Raw genomic sequence first — 15,393 nt, forward strand, 5'->3', positions numbered from 1 at the left:
CATGGGAATTGCCTGAGCTGGAATGGACAATACGATATATGAGATCATCCCCGTGGCCTCAGGCCTACATTTCAGATTCGGGCTTCTGGCTCTCAGTAGAAACTGGCTGATTCCTTCCATGGTAGAAAAGAGAAAATGCAGAAATATGAGGGTTCCTTTGTGAACAGAGGGAGAAAGTAGCATCTCTGGCAAGTCCTGAAGCAATTCTTGGTCTGCTGTTTAGAGAAACCAATGGGGCGCCTGGGTGGCTCAGTCGGTTGAGCGTCCGACTTCAGCTCAGGTCGTGATCTCAAGGTCTGTGAGTTTGTCTGTGCTGACAGCTCGGAGCTCGGAGCCTGGAGCCTGCTTCGGATTCTGTGTCTCCCTCTCTCTCTGCCCCTCCCCTGCTCACACTCTGTCTGTCTGTCTGTCTCTCTCTCACAAATAAACATTAAAAAAAATTTTAAAGAAAAACCGAGCCGTGAACTGAATTCTTTGAGTGGATTGGCGAGGAGCCGGAAGGCCAGGATCGTACCCGGAGGGAGCTAGCTGGTGGCTGGACGGGAGCTTCCTGGGAGCAGGGTCTGGGAAGTACGACCTGGCTGCACAGGGATTACCGGCAGTTGTCTTCCTGGAATGCCCATGAATGTGACTGGGAAGACCAAGGGAGGTGTGCTAAGGTAGGCCAGAAGAAGGGGTGCTTCATGAGGGAGAAGTCACCTCTTGGAGGAATTCTGGATCTGTGCAATTAAATTTATGTGTCCTTCCCCAGGGCGGGGAAGTAGGATCTGCTGGAGAATGGGCAGAACATTGATAAGGGAAATAGCTGGTCCAGATGGCTCAGAAGCAACGCCAGCTAAAGTTATTAGGTTCATCAGGAGACCGCAGAAACAAGTGATGTCAAAGCTCAGTGTTAAACAGCACAGCAATGTTCGTTTCTAGCTCCTGTTGCATGTTCCCCACAAGTCGGCAGGGGGCTCAAAACCATGATAAACAGGGGCCCCCCACCATGTAGCCGTGCCATCTGGAAATGTTGCTTTCTCATAGCCCTGCAAGATCCCAGAAATGACACTCCCTTCTTCTCATAGCCCATCGATCAGGACAGTCACATGGCCATGCCCAACTGCAAGGGGACTGAGACTTGAGAGGTCTTCTGTGCACTGCAAAGAATCGTGAGGCTTCGCAAGGCATGCATGCAGCTTCGGTTGCTGGGGGTGCTGGAGGTATGACATATCAATGGACAGCTTAGCATCGTGTCTGATAATATAGAAGAGAAGGGGGGGATGGGCAAGCAGTAGGAATGTGCACTTACAAATACAGTAGAGTATTCCCAGACGTTCCCTGGCAGGCATCAAACAGGCTGCTTGGCAGGTGACATAAACTGGTTGTGTGTTTGTGTGTTAAAACAGCAGGGATCCAGGCTAGAATAATTCAGATGGTATTGTTTTGGTGAATACTCCTGGAAACTCGCATAGTTATTTTGTAAGGCATTACAGCATTTGTCTTTTGTGTTTTTGTGTGTGAATGCTTCTTCAGAGTATGAAGAGTTACAGAGACCTGTTTGTATGAAGAACACATCGTTTACATTATCTTGGGTTAATATTGATTGCATATCCACATGACAGGACACTCTGTGGACCTCTCATTTCCCCTCCCCCCACCAAAGTAAAGACATAGAGGAGAAACTTAAGTACAAGAGCAGAGATGAAATCCTGAACTAGATAACTCTCCGAAGAAATCAGGTTCTCTGTGCGCAACTGAAATCCCACAAAAACACACGGAAGTACAAAGTGTGTGAGTTCATCTAATTTATGGTCGTGTATTTCTAGCCGGAAAGCTTCGGCAAATCTTAAATGTTATGGTAATTTCAATGTAGTTTACATTATCCTTGGATAAAAAAATAAAGCAGTGATGGAGACATTCTATCATTTGGTTGTTTTGGTTGTTCGGTGGATTATTATTAAAAATTTTTTTTATGTTTATTTTTGAGAGAGAGAGAGAGAGAGAGCATGTGCAAGTGGGGGAGGGTCAGAGAGAGGGAGACACAGAATCCAAGGCAGGCTCCACACTGTCAGCACAGAGCCTGACGTGGGGCTTGAACCCATGAACTGTGAACTATCAGATGCTCAACCGACTCAGCTACCAGGTGCCCCTGTTTGCTGGATTATTCAGCAAAGAGCCTATATATTTCCTCCTACTATTTTAGTGGTAATGCATTGCTGGTACCTGGTGAATTTGGTGTCAGTGAGTCTAGGTTTTGAAAAACATAATTAGCCATTTAGCAAATCTTTGTTGTTTTCTTTTGTTGAATAAACCCATTTGCTGTTCATTTCTACTAAGGAAAGTCCTCTGTAACATTCAGTTAAACTGACAATGAATATGATCGCTTCTTATTTTTAAAAATATTTTTTAATGTTTATTTATTTTTGAGAGGGGGTGAGGGGGCAGAGAGAGCGGGAGACACAGAATCTGAAGCAGGCTCCAGGCTCTGAGCTGTTAGCACAGAGCCAGACGTGGGGCTCGAGCTCACCGACCACAAGATCATGACCTGAGCCGAAGTCAGACACTCAACCGACTGGGCCACCCAGGTGCCCCTTTATTTATTTATTTTTAATGTTTATTTATTTTTGAGAGAGAGAGACAGAGAGAAAGTGGGGGAAGGGCAGAGAGAGAGAGGGAGACACAGAATCTGAAGCAGGCTCCAGGCTCTGAGCTGTCAGCACAGAGCCCAATGCGGGGCTTGAACCCACAAACTGTGAGATCATGACCTGAGCTGAAGTCAGATGCTTAACAGACTGAACCACCCAGGCGCCTCTGATTTTCATAAATGTTTAATAAAGAGATTTATAATCTCTTCAATTTTCCCTGTGTTGGGAAAACTGGGTATCTACATGTAAAAGAGTGAAACTGGACCCCTATTGGCTCCACTCACAAAAATTAACTCAAAATGGATTAAGGATTTACCCATAAGAATGGAGACTGTAAAACTCCTAGAAGGAAACATAGGGGAAAAGATCCTTGACATCAGTCTTGGCAATGATTTGTTGGACAGGACAGCAAAAGCACAGGCACAAAAGCAAAAATCAACAAGTGTGACACATCAATCTAAGAAGCTTCTGCACAGAAAAGGAAGCAATCAAAAAGACGAAAAGGCAACCTACGGAATGGGAGAAAATATTTGCATACCTTATATCTGGTAAGGGGTTAATATCCAAAATATATAAGGAACAGCGCACCAGCAAAACAACAACGACAACGACAACAAAACAAAAACTCAATCAATTAAAAATGAGCAGAGGGAGCGCCTGGGTGACTCGGCCACTTAAGTGTCAACCTTCAGCTCAGGTCATGATCTCACAGTTCGTGGGTTCGAGCCCCGCATCGGGCTCTGTGCTGGCAGCTCGGAGCCTGGAGCCTGCTTCGGATTCTGTGTCTCCCTCTCTCTCTCTCTCTCTCTCTCTCTGCCCCTCCCGCGCTCACACTCTGTCTCTCTTAAAAATAAATAAGCATTAGAAAAGTTTTTTTAAACGAGCAGAGGACTTGAATAGACGTTTTCCTAAAGAGTACATACGTATGACCAACAAATACATGAAAAAGCGCTCCATGTCATTGATCACCAGGGTAATGCAAATTGAAACCATAATGAAATATCACCTCACATACCTGTTAGAATGATTACTATCAAAAAATAAGAGATAACAAATGCTGGCGAGGATGTGGAGAGGGAGAACCCAGGCGCGCTCTGTTGGTGGAAATGGAAACCGGTGAAGCTGCTACGGTAAATAGTATGACATGTCCTCAAAAAATTAAAAATGGAACTACCCAGTGATCCAGCAATTCCACTTTTGGGTGTATATCTAAAGGAGATGAACTCACTGTCTTGAAGATATGTGTGCACTCCCATGTCCACTGAGCGTTATTCACAATAGCAAAGGCATCTAAACAACCTGAGGGTTCAATGATGGGTCAGTTGATAAAGAAAGTGGGGCATATTGGGGCGCCTGGGTGGCTCAGTCGGTTAAGCGTCCGACTTCAGCTCAGGTCATGATCTCGCGGTCCGTGAGTTAGAGCCCCGCGTCGGGCTCTGGGCTGATGGCTCGGAGCCTGGAGCCTGCTTCCGATTCTGTGTCTCCCTCTCTCTCTTCCCCTCCCCCGTTCATGCTCTGTCTCTCTCTGTCCCAAAAATAAATAAAAACGTTAAAAAAAAAGTGTGGCATATATATATACAACAGAATATTATTTAGCCATAGAAAAGAAGGAAATCTTGCTATTTACCACATGGCTGGAACTTGAGGCTGAGTGATATAAATCAGATAGGGAAAGAAAGACAAATATATGATCTCCTTCGTATGCGGGATCTAAAACCATCAACCTACGGAAACAGAGTGGAATGGTGGTTGCCAGGGGCCAGGAGGTGGAGGACATGGGGAGATGCTGGTCAATGGGCACAAACTTCAAGTTATGAGACGACTAAGTTCCAGGGATGTACAATGTATAGCATGAGATGTATCTACGAGAATAGAACTTTACTGTTCTTACCACAATGACAGCAACAACAAAATGGTAACTGTTCTAGGTGAAGGGATGTGTTAACTAACCTTATTGTGGTAAATATTTCACAACGGAGACGTGTGAAATCATCGCATTGTAGGCCTTAGACTTATACAATGTTATAGGTCCGTTAGATCTCAACGAAGCTGGAAGGAAAAGAGAGGTCTCCAAATGTGAATCAGGCGTGGCCACACGGTGACCTGTCTGGTGTGTGACCACATGGTGACACATAGTGACCACAAGGTGACAGGTCTTCTCCTGGCCCTGCTGGTGGCCCTGTAGGCAGAGAAAGGCCCTGCTCAGTGGTGACTGAAGAAGCCGAGAACCAAGTAGCATTCATTAAAGGGTTCATTCTGAGAGAATCTAGATGGGAGCCAGGGGCGGGCCAGGAAGCGTGGCCGCTAGTGGTAACCAGATTCCGTGGTCACGTCCAGCCCTCGGTTTCCATCGCGATGAGCTGGATCTTCACTGTTTGTGCTCAGGGCGATGTACTGGCCCAGATGCGTTTGGTGCCAGCTCACTGTTGACATTTGGCAAAGTCTTGGTAATTTGATATTTTCGTTTATCCTTTTAAGTGGGGGAGGAGGGACCACCTAACCACTTTTTCCAACTAAAGCTAAAACACCACTTGCTCTTAGAACATGCGAGATGAGGACATGACACATGTTTTCCCCGAGCGCTGCGAACCGTGCTCTATTGCTCCAGATTTTTTTGTTTGGCCTGCTCTGCCTGCAGCCTTCCCCGTTTCAGATGAGGGCAACTGCGTCTTTCCAGTTACTCGGGCCAAACACCCTGGAGTCCTCCCACAGGAAATCCTCTTGGCTCTACCTTCTCTCAATATCCAGAACCCAGCCTCTCCTCGTCGCTGCCACGGCTGCCACCTGACTCCGGGTCCCTGTCCTCTCTTGGCTTGACTCTATCAGCAGCCTCCTCACTGCTCTCCCTGCTTCTGCCTCTCCTCAATACAGCCACCAGAGCGATCCTACAGCATAAGTCGGGCCACATCACGCCTCACTGTGAGGTGCCATGTCACCAGTGGCAAAAGCAAAACTTTTGGGTTCCGTAGGGTTTACAGGATCTGCTTCTGTGCTGATTCTCTGAGCAGTTCTCCTACTGGTCTTGTTTATTCCTCTCCGACCACAGATGGCTCGTTGTTTCTTAAGCAAGCTAAGCACACTCCTGCCCCAGGACCCTTGCACTGGCTGTTTATTCTGTCTGCAATGCTCCTCCCCCAGATAACTGTCTAGCTTGCACACTCATCTTCTTTGGGTCTTAATGTCACATTCTCAGGGGGATCTACCTGTGCCCCACTACCTAAAAGTGCAAACTAGCACTGATATCATCCATATCCTTTTCTGCTTTATATTCCTCTGTAGTACTTACACCATCTAGCATGCAGTGTATTTTCACTTAATTTATTTTCTTTTCCTAGTAGAATGAAAGCTTCTTGGAAGCAGTGATCTTTGCCTATTTTATTTGCTGTGGTTTTTCCCTGCAGCTGGGATAGTGCTTGGCTCATAGGGGCCGTTCAATAATGACTGGATGGATGGTGGGGGTGGGATGGGACACACTGCCCCCTAGGCCACAGAATATGTGACAGGAACACTCTCCTGCACAAGGCTATGCATTCAGTTCTGCTTTCTGCTCCTGTCAGGGAACATTGTGGAATCATCCCATTCCACCTGTCTTCTGGACTTTGATACCTAGACCATGCCCAGAATTGCTGACCCAGGCTCAAACATTTCTGTCTCTTCCAGAGATTTATGTTTTGAGGAGAATTAAAACAGTATTGTGGCCATAGACCCTTGACTTTGGGGCTCAAACTGAAGCTTTGGGCTTGGGTATTTTGCCTTCCAGTACAGTATTTCTTGCCCTTTAAGGTGCATATGAGTCACCAGGGGGGTCCGGTTAACATGCAGATTCTCAGTAAATCTGAGTGTGTGTGTGGGGTGGGGGAGGGGGCAGAGTCCCCTCCCAGGTGCTCCTGCTGCTGAATCGGGGTCACATGATAAATAGCAAGGTTCTAGTATATGCCTTCTCCACAGGCCACACCACAATGGGCTCCTTCCAGAAGGCCTCATGCTCCCCCACCATCACTCCACTCCCAACTTTTCTACACAAACCAAGCCTGGCTATTCAGAGAAAATATAGGCTGTTAACTTCCTTAGCCCATTATTTAACCTTCCCCACATTCCCTCCAGTCTCAGAGGAAGAGACTTGGGCTTTTATCTCCTCTCCGTCACTGCCCCTTGCTTCACCACAACCTGGTATTTTGCCCCAGTGGGGGCAGGTGGTTCAGGGGGTGCTCCTACACTGCACAGCCAGGATCTCACAGGCTGGATGACCTCACGCCGGTCACTCACCAACTCTAAGCCTCACCTTACTCCTCTGTAAAATGGACACGATGACTGTGTTTACCTCAGTGTCAGGGGAAAGGATTAAAACAGGAAAAACATTATGAACAAGGCTTTGCAAATCAATGAAAAGTTCCTATTTTGTTCAATGATCTCTTCCCTCATAGTGTCAGTGTTGGGTGGGAAGGGCAATGAGGACTGAATGTTTTTCCTTTTACCTGGAAGGTTTCGGGGGAAGGTTTAATTGTTCTTTTTCTGGAGAGTGGAAAGATTCTTCACAACAAGGTTGTTCTTTTGTTGGGAGGTATCCTCAAGGTCATTAGTGGGTGGTGGTCAGGGTTGTCTGCTCCCATCCAGCCTGTCTTTTAAGCCATTCTGACCCATCTGGGCCACCCACACCCTGGGCTCTGGGCTCTGGGCTCTTCAGTCCTGTTCTGGACCTTCTTTCCTTTCTCGAAACCTTGCTTTCGGCTTCCTACTTAGTCCCCACATCTTCCTGCCTTTCTTGCCTTTGGTTCTCCATTCTGCCTCCACGCTAGGGCCAGGTTTTAACCTAGATGACGGATTCTGGCTTTTGTAGCTTTGACCCTTGGTACCCCAAACATACTTATTCCCTCATTTTCTGGCTTTTTCTACTTTTGATGACTCTGGGTTCCCCTGTCCACTGAGCCCCAGCCTGCACTGATCTCACGGCAAGGTTGGGTGGGCCCGGCCATCCTGGCCCCGTGCCATACCGGAGAACCGGATAGCAGTGTGTGATAACAAAAATGATAATGATTTATGCTTGTTGAACACTTAGTGTTATCTTGAGTGGTTCAAGTGGATTGTGTCATTTTATTTTAGCTGCAAATCTGCAAAGTTTTTTCCTCATTTTGGAGGTGAGGAAAGTGAGGCTCAGTGAGGTTAAACTCTGAGCCACACATGCAGTTGAAAGGGAGCAGAAAATGCCACCCCAAAATGTGCCGATTCGGTGTAAGGATTATTCTGAGCTGGAGGCAGTTGAGAATCAACAGATGGCGGGAAGAATTCTCTGCCTTCCTTTAAAATCTGCCTAAAAGCAGGGCATAAATTTCCCTTTTTGAAGGTACCCTCTCCTCCCACCAGGAAAGGAAGAGCAAGACGGGGAGCTGACACTGAATTAAGTTTGCATAAACAGAACTTAGGAAAATAACTTATCTCCCATTAGTTCACCTATATGTTTTCTGGTTACTCCCCCATGATGTATCTGCCTCTGAAGCACAACCCCGCTTGCCTTTGTTAAAGTGGCACATGATCTCTGGGTCTGACTGCTTTTTTGAGTTTCAGTTCTTCTCTCCTGTGCACGTAAATCCTAACAAAAGTCCTGTGACTTTTCTCCTGTTAATTTGTCCTTTGTTAGTTCAATTCAGGGGCCCCTGTGTAGTAAAATTAAGAAGGTCCAAGAAAATTTTTCTTCCCCAACATGGTAAAAATTAGGTAGTTCATGGGCCCCGGGGAAGCTTGTCCTTCCTAGGCAGCACCTGTCCTGTCTCTCCCTGCCCCACCGCACTCCCCAAAGCCATCCCCGCCACTGCCTTAACCCAGATCCTCTCAGCTGGCTCAGCTGTTGATGCGGGACATCCCCAATAGCCCGGTGTCCCTGTCCTCAGGCTCCTTTTCCTTAACTCACCCTCCACATTGCTACCAGGGAGCTTTCTGTGAGGCAGATCTGAACGTGCCTAACTCCTGCGGGGAAGCCCTTCAGGGGGTCTTCCCATCGACAAGGGAGGTCCCCCTACCTGTCTACTCTCCAGATTTCCTTTCTCAGAACATTCTGGGCTCCTTGGACACTTGCTTTCTCCCCTGCCCAGATTTTCTTCCCTCAAACGTGGCCATCTGCACAGACGATCTATTGAACTCACCTTTCCGGGCTCATGTTGAACAGCATCTCCTCTGTTAGGCATCTCCCAGGGTGGGTTAGTCACTTCCTCCCCCGCCCCTTGCCTGCTACTCTCCCAGAGCCCTCGGGACATTGCGTTCTAGTGATCTGTGTACATACCGGGCTCCCCTCTGCACCCCAAGACTGCGGACTCCCTGAGGACAAGGACTGCAATGTGCTTGCCTTGTGCCCAGACGGTGGCAAGGGGCATAAACATTTCGGAAAGGAGAGGCTGACAGCTGGCTTTCCTCCAAGCCATTAAACAAATGGCTCCTTTACATCCCACTTATGCTAACTGATTCGGTTGGAATTATAATATTTCAGAACCGGAAAGCATCTTAAAGTTTGTCTGCCCCAATCCTATCATTTGTGTAGCCGGGGAGAGGATGGTCCGGAGGGCTGAGGTCACTGGCTGGTGCCAATGGCCACTAGCCTCCTGTTCCTCCGGTTCAGAGTCCTGTGCGTCTGTTGGTTGTGGTGTCGACACTGAGTGGAAAAATCGCCTTCCCGCTGGCTCCTACTGTTGCCCTGTTATGTCTGTGCGCTGAAGGAAATAGCCATTTCCACTAATAACACTTGTTTATGGTACTTTCATTTCGTGTCCTGGGCACTGCTGACGTTGCTGAATTAGGACAATTTTAGAACATTTATTTTTATGTGGAAAGATTATTAATGGCACTCTAAAATTATTAATGTAGCCTGTTGTAAATGATGAGAAAAAGAACCCTTCAATGTTTTGTTTTACCTTTCGAGAGACCTACTTGAATATCAGAGAATGCTAGAAATTAAAAAAAAAAAATCTTCACCTAATGTTACTATAGAATTTATTCCTCTGTGTGTGTGTGTGTATGTGTAAAAACCTAAAAAGGAATTAAATTAATTGATTTTTTTCTAGATTTCTTGAGGTATAATTGATAAATAAAACTGAATACAGTTAAGGTGTACAACGTGATGTTTTGATATATGCATACATTATAAAATGATCACCATAATCAAGCTAATTAACACATCCATCACCTCACATAGTTACCTTTGTGTGTGTGCATGGTGAGAACATTTAAGATCTACTCTCTTAGCAAATTTCAGGTACACGGTACAGTATTGTTAACTAGTCACAATGCTGTACATTAGCTCTCTGGAACTTATTCATAATTGAAACTGCATAACTGAAACTCTGTCCCCTCTGACCAACATCTCCCCATTTCCTTATGCCCTAGAATTATTCTTTTCCATGTTGCATCATTATTAATGATTCACACAATTATAATTTTATTTTGGGGGAAATAAGGGCTTTGGTATAAAATAACTTACGTCGATCTCTGGCATCTTAAGTGTCACGCCAGGGCAAAGTCTTCCTGGTAAAGACTCTAGAGTCACGATTGCTGCATAAACGGCATTATTTTGTTTACTTAACATTTTCCTTTCCTTCTGAGACTGTATTTCGGGAAGTTCCTAGTCTAATATATGATTTGAAAGGGAGTTGCACTTTTTAAATTTGACCTCACCTCCCTGGCATTGTGCTTGTCACCGGACAGGAAGCTGGCGGGAGCTGGCCCAATCACAAGACCATATTCCCTGGCAACATGATTGGTCTGACAAGGGGCTTGTGTCCAGGACTAGACTGACCGGTGTCTTTCTGCAGCATTTATGAAAACAGAAGCCGGTCAGAGGGAAGAAGAGGTTCTTCACTGTCTTGCTTTGATGCTGGGATGCATATATATATATATATATATATATATATATATATATATATATGTAAACTCCCAGCATCATATATGTATATGAACCGAAGTAGCTCTGGTTCTAGCCTGGAAGGTAAAGGTGATTTGTGAGAATGATGTGAGCCAGCAGAGAGAAGCAGATAGAAAGGAGGAGAGAAGGAAGAGAAAGAGATCTTTGACAGTGTTGGGGGTGCTGATTCAATTATTGGTGAGGCCCTCTTCTTGGGGTCTGGTATCAGACGAGAGATACTTTTTCTTTTTCGCTGGTTTGTGTTTCCAAGCTTTGCAGTGAACCATTCAAAAAGTTCTAACACATGCAGATTTCGTTTTGCTTTCTTAGATAAACAAACTGAACAAATACGCCTCCTCTACCCTAGAACGTAGGTCACAGTCTCTGTGTGAGGAAGATACTTACAAGCTCACTACATTATTTTCTTCGAACTTCTCTCTTCCTTCAACATTTATTTACTCTATATCATTTGTGTAATAGGAAATTGGAAAAATAAAGTTTGAGAAATGTGGCCAGCCACCTGCCTAACCTCAGCCAACTGCCAGGAAGTCCAGTCTTCCAAGCAGACTTTAATCTGGAATTTTCTTTAAAAACTCACCAGTTTGATGCAAAAGTTTTTGTCGAAATGCTCTATAGTACAGAGAAGAACTGGGTCTCTCAAGAAGCAGCCTAGAGTAGCAGTTAATGCCTTTGAAAATAATTGTTTTTTGTCTCGAGCCCATGATCAAAGGTAATGATTGAACGCTAAGAAGGTGCACTAATCAAATCAAATCAAATCTTTACATTTTGTATGAAGGTCTGGAAATTTGAGAGCAGGACGACTGAAATGGATCTCATTCAGCATAGGGTGAATCACAGTCACAGTGTGCTTGTTGGGGAAGGGGACGTAAAATCCCCACGGTTTTGATTTCTTTGAGATTCTTCTGCGGGAAAGAGTTGTGGCCTGGTACGTGGGTAAAAGAAAATGAAGAGAAAAAACAAAGTGTCTTAACCCTGGCACGGTGTCCATGGACACCTGAGAATGACAAGGGCAAGAAAACCACTTTTTCTCAAGCCCTGTCTACAGGCTTTTGAAGGGATTCTTGCCTGACATGTTCTTTCCACGGGTGAAAGGGAAAAGAGTAGACAATGAGAACACCCCTCTCAAGTTCTGCAGAGCCAAAGGCAAATCAGACTGGCACGGTCTGACTTTCGTATTTAAAACTCTATCTGAATGCATTAGTGTTTAGAAGGTGTACGCGATTTTGAAGGTAAACAGGAATGGAGACGGACGCCAAATTGAAACTCCTCTGTTTGCAACCCTCCTCTTGTCCAGGATTCAACAGACGCCTGATGGGATAGCTGGCAGGAGGCTTGGATGAAGTCATCAGAGAACTCTCTCGCTAGTGAGTCATAATTTAAGTTTGTTTAATTGTTTTGGCAAAGCCAATATGTTGCTCATGTGTAGAAATAGAAATAATGAGGATATTTGGGTTGATGCTGTTTCTGATTTTTTTTGAAGGAGCTGCGATAGAAGTTTGGGTCTTAAACAAACAGAATGGAGATTGGGATCCAAGGAAGGAAGATGTTGGGAGACAGCATCCATCGCTTGACTATAGGTTTTAATGAAAACTGTCTTCCAGGAAAAAGAGAGTCAATCCTCTGGAAAACAGTGTTAGAGAGGAATTGGCAGATTTTTTGGTAACTGTTTCATTTGTGAGTATTAAAAATACTTTGTAACTGGAAAGTGTTTTGCTTGAATAGAAACTTGTTATTTTCTTCTCCTTTTTTTTTTAATTTAAATCCAAGTTAGTTAACATATACTGTAATAATGATTTCAGGAGTAGAATTTAGTGGTTCATCACTTACTTGTAACACCCAGTGCTCATCCCAACAAGTGTCCCCCTTAATGCCCATCACCCATTTAGCCCATCTCCCCACCCAACACCCTCAGTTTGTTCTCTACATTTAAAAGTTTCTTGTGGTTTGTGAAACTTATAATTTTCTTGATAACTATTCCTATTTATATTTTTATATTTGTATGTATGGTGACACCTACCCAATTTACCAATATTTCTCAGTTAGCTGTGAGTCTGCTGAGACTTACAAAGTGAGAAAGGTGGCCAAACTAGATGTCCCTCAAGCCCATTAACAAAATCCCTTGCACTTTCTCCACAGATGTCCTTGCGAGCTCCTGGTATCTTCTGTCTTGAGTGAAACACTAGACCTTCACCGCCCACCCGTTCGCGGGAACCAGACCGCTAGGAACGGTCAGGTGCCATTCTCCATCCTCGCTCAACCCATCCGGGCCATGCCACACTGACCTCCTAAATAGCTCTCAGACGGTCTAGCCCCTTCACCCACGGGAGCTCTTCACTTACTTTGTGCACCGGAAACCTTTGGCAGTCTGGTAAAGCCTCTGGGCTCCTTTTCAGAATGAGACTTAAGTTCATTAAATAAAATACAGAGGATTACAAAGGAAGCCAATCATCTTAAAAATATTGTTATCAAAATATGTTTAAAAGTTGAGTCACAATCATATATGGGCTTCTTTATAAATGCCTTGGGTCCTCCGATCTCGTGGCAAGCCCAAGAGCTACAGTAATTTTCCAGTCGTGATGCGCGTAAGGGATAGCTCCATTTGTCTGCAGCAACTGTGATGTGATCTGAAAGTGCCCGAGGTTCCTCTTGGCTGGAGTCACAGGTGCTGCTGACACTGCTGTGGTTTGGCGTTGACGTTCATCATGGAAGGAAGTACTGCATTTCACTCCGAAGTTGCTTGTTTTCCCACCCAAGTCCACGGATGTCTCCAGCACCCTCACTGAGAGCCCCCGCTTCTGTCCAAGCCACCATCCCTGGACGGTGCCACACTCTCCTGTTGGATATACTACACACGATTGCCCACATCCAAACTGTCCTCCCCTCTGCAGCCAAAGTAGTGTTTTCAAATTGCAAAATTGGTTGTCACCTGCCCCCCACCCCCACCCACTTATACATCCTTTGCTCGTAGAATGGATACCAAAAGGCCTGGGTGTAGCCACGGGGGTCCTGTGTCATGGGCTGTCTTCATTCTCTTCGACCACAGAGCTATGCATGTGTTCCCTCTGCTAGGAATGCTCCCGAGGCCCTTCCTTGTGACATTAACTCTTCAGATCAGCTCAACCATCACTTGCTCAAGGAAGCCTTCTCTGGCCTCCCTGGTACTCTCAGGGCCTCTTGCACCATCGCTCCCTCATTCCTAAGAGGTGATGTTGCATTTATTTCTGTGATCCTTTGACTAATGTCTCTGTGCACTCACAGGCTGTGGGTTCTACAAGAACCAGGTTCTATGCTATCCCTAGGACGGTGCCTGGCACATTGTAGAACTTCAATAAATACTTGTAGAATGAAGAAATGAGTGAATGAACCATTCTCACAGGCATTTTAGAAGCAGAAAGTGGTGGGGGTGGGAATGAGGAGGAAAGAAAAGTGTTGGAGTCAGACACCTGACAGCAAGGAGCAGTGATCATCTCTGGTTCTCTGGTCTGAGGAGACAGAGATCCTTGAGCAGGTAAAGAAGTAACCCCAAATAGACACTCCTCTCCCCAAATTGAAGCCTTTCAGTCTAGCAAAAAAGGGAGTCCTAGGTACATTAATAGGCCCTGAGAGCACCACTGTGTTACAGGAGAGAACATTAACTTGAATTTCTAAAGTCAATCCTAAATATTAAGAAAAGGTTAAATTACATTATCGTAGTCATGCATTAAAAAGAAATGTCATAAAAATGATGAAAATTAAGATTTGCTCTTGAAAAGATGATTTGGAAAATAATATATGAGGTTGGATTGCTATGCTGTGTGTGTTTTATATATATATATGTGTGTGTGTGTGTGTGTGTGTGTGTGTGTGTGTGTGAATGCTGTGTAGGCATATACATATATTTATTCCTTTATTTTCTGGGTATATATTCTTTGATGTGGATACCTAGATATTTAATTTCCTTATTAGACCTAAAACATATTCCTTCAGCAATATAACTGAGAAATAAACTATTCTGTGGGTTGTTGATAGGAGTGGAGAATGATACTAATGAGGTCAATGATGGGTAATTTTCTCACAAACTGACTGATGATACTGGGTTCTATGACACAGATTTCACGCCCACCTCCAGCTGGACATGGGGCAAATGTGGGTCTAGGGGGTTGGATGAAAGTTTGTGGATGAAGGCTAAATACTCATCCTTGATAATTGAGAAATAACCCAAGGTTGACTTGAGTAATATAGATTTGAGTACCTACCATGTTCAAGGCTTAGTAGTAGGTACTGGGATGTGTGGTGATCCTATGACGACGGCATTGGATCTATTTTCCTGTATGAATGGATGCATTATTACTGAGGTTGGATTGTCATATGGGGATTCTTTTAATGGGGAAAGATGTATGACTATTAATCCTTGGCTGGCAAAAGGCAGCCTGTTTTTATCCTGAACACTCATAGCAAAATATGATCATTAGGCTTTCACCCTGCACACCGTCAACCTGTGAGGCAAAGACTGGAGCAGGGACTCCTGAGAGACCGCACCCTCCAAGCTGTTCCAGGGAACACTTCTTATCCTTTTGGGGAGCACCCCACAAGCACTGCCCAGAGTTTGGATTCAAATAAAAAGTTAACTGATTGGGTTATTTCTACAACAACTGGTCATCATTTACTTAAAGCAAAGCTACATAAAATCCTCCTTCCCATGGATCAAGTTGGTGAGCCCAATCTAGAAAACTGATGGACTGTGCTGGCTGGGGCGAAGAGCTGGGGTCCAGCCATCAGTGACTCGTTGGGCCTAGTTTTATTCCCTCTTTTCCACTGAGTTTGGACTCAGCGGCCTGAAACAATGCCTATGAAGCTGTCACACTCTGTTGTGTCAAAGCG

Source organism: Panthera onca, chromosome C1 (assembly GCF_046562875.1).
Source record: "Panthera onca isolate mPanOnc1 chromosome C1, mPanOnc1 haplotype 2, whole genome shotgun sequence".
In the NCBI taxonomy this organism is placed as follows: Eukaryota; Metazoa; Chordata; class Mammalia; order Carnivora; family Felidae; genus Panthera; species Panthera onca.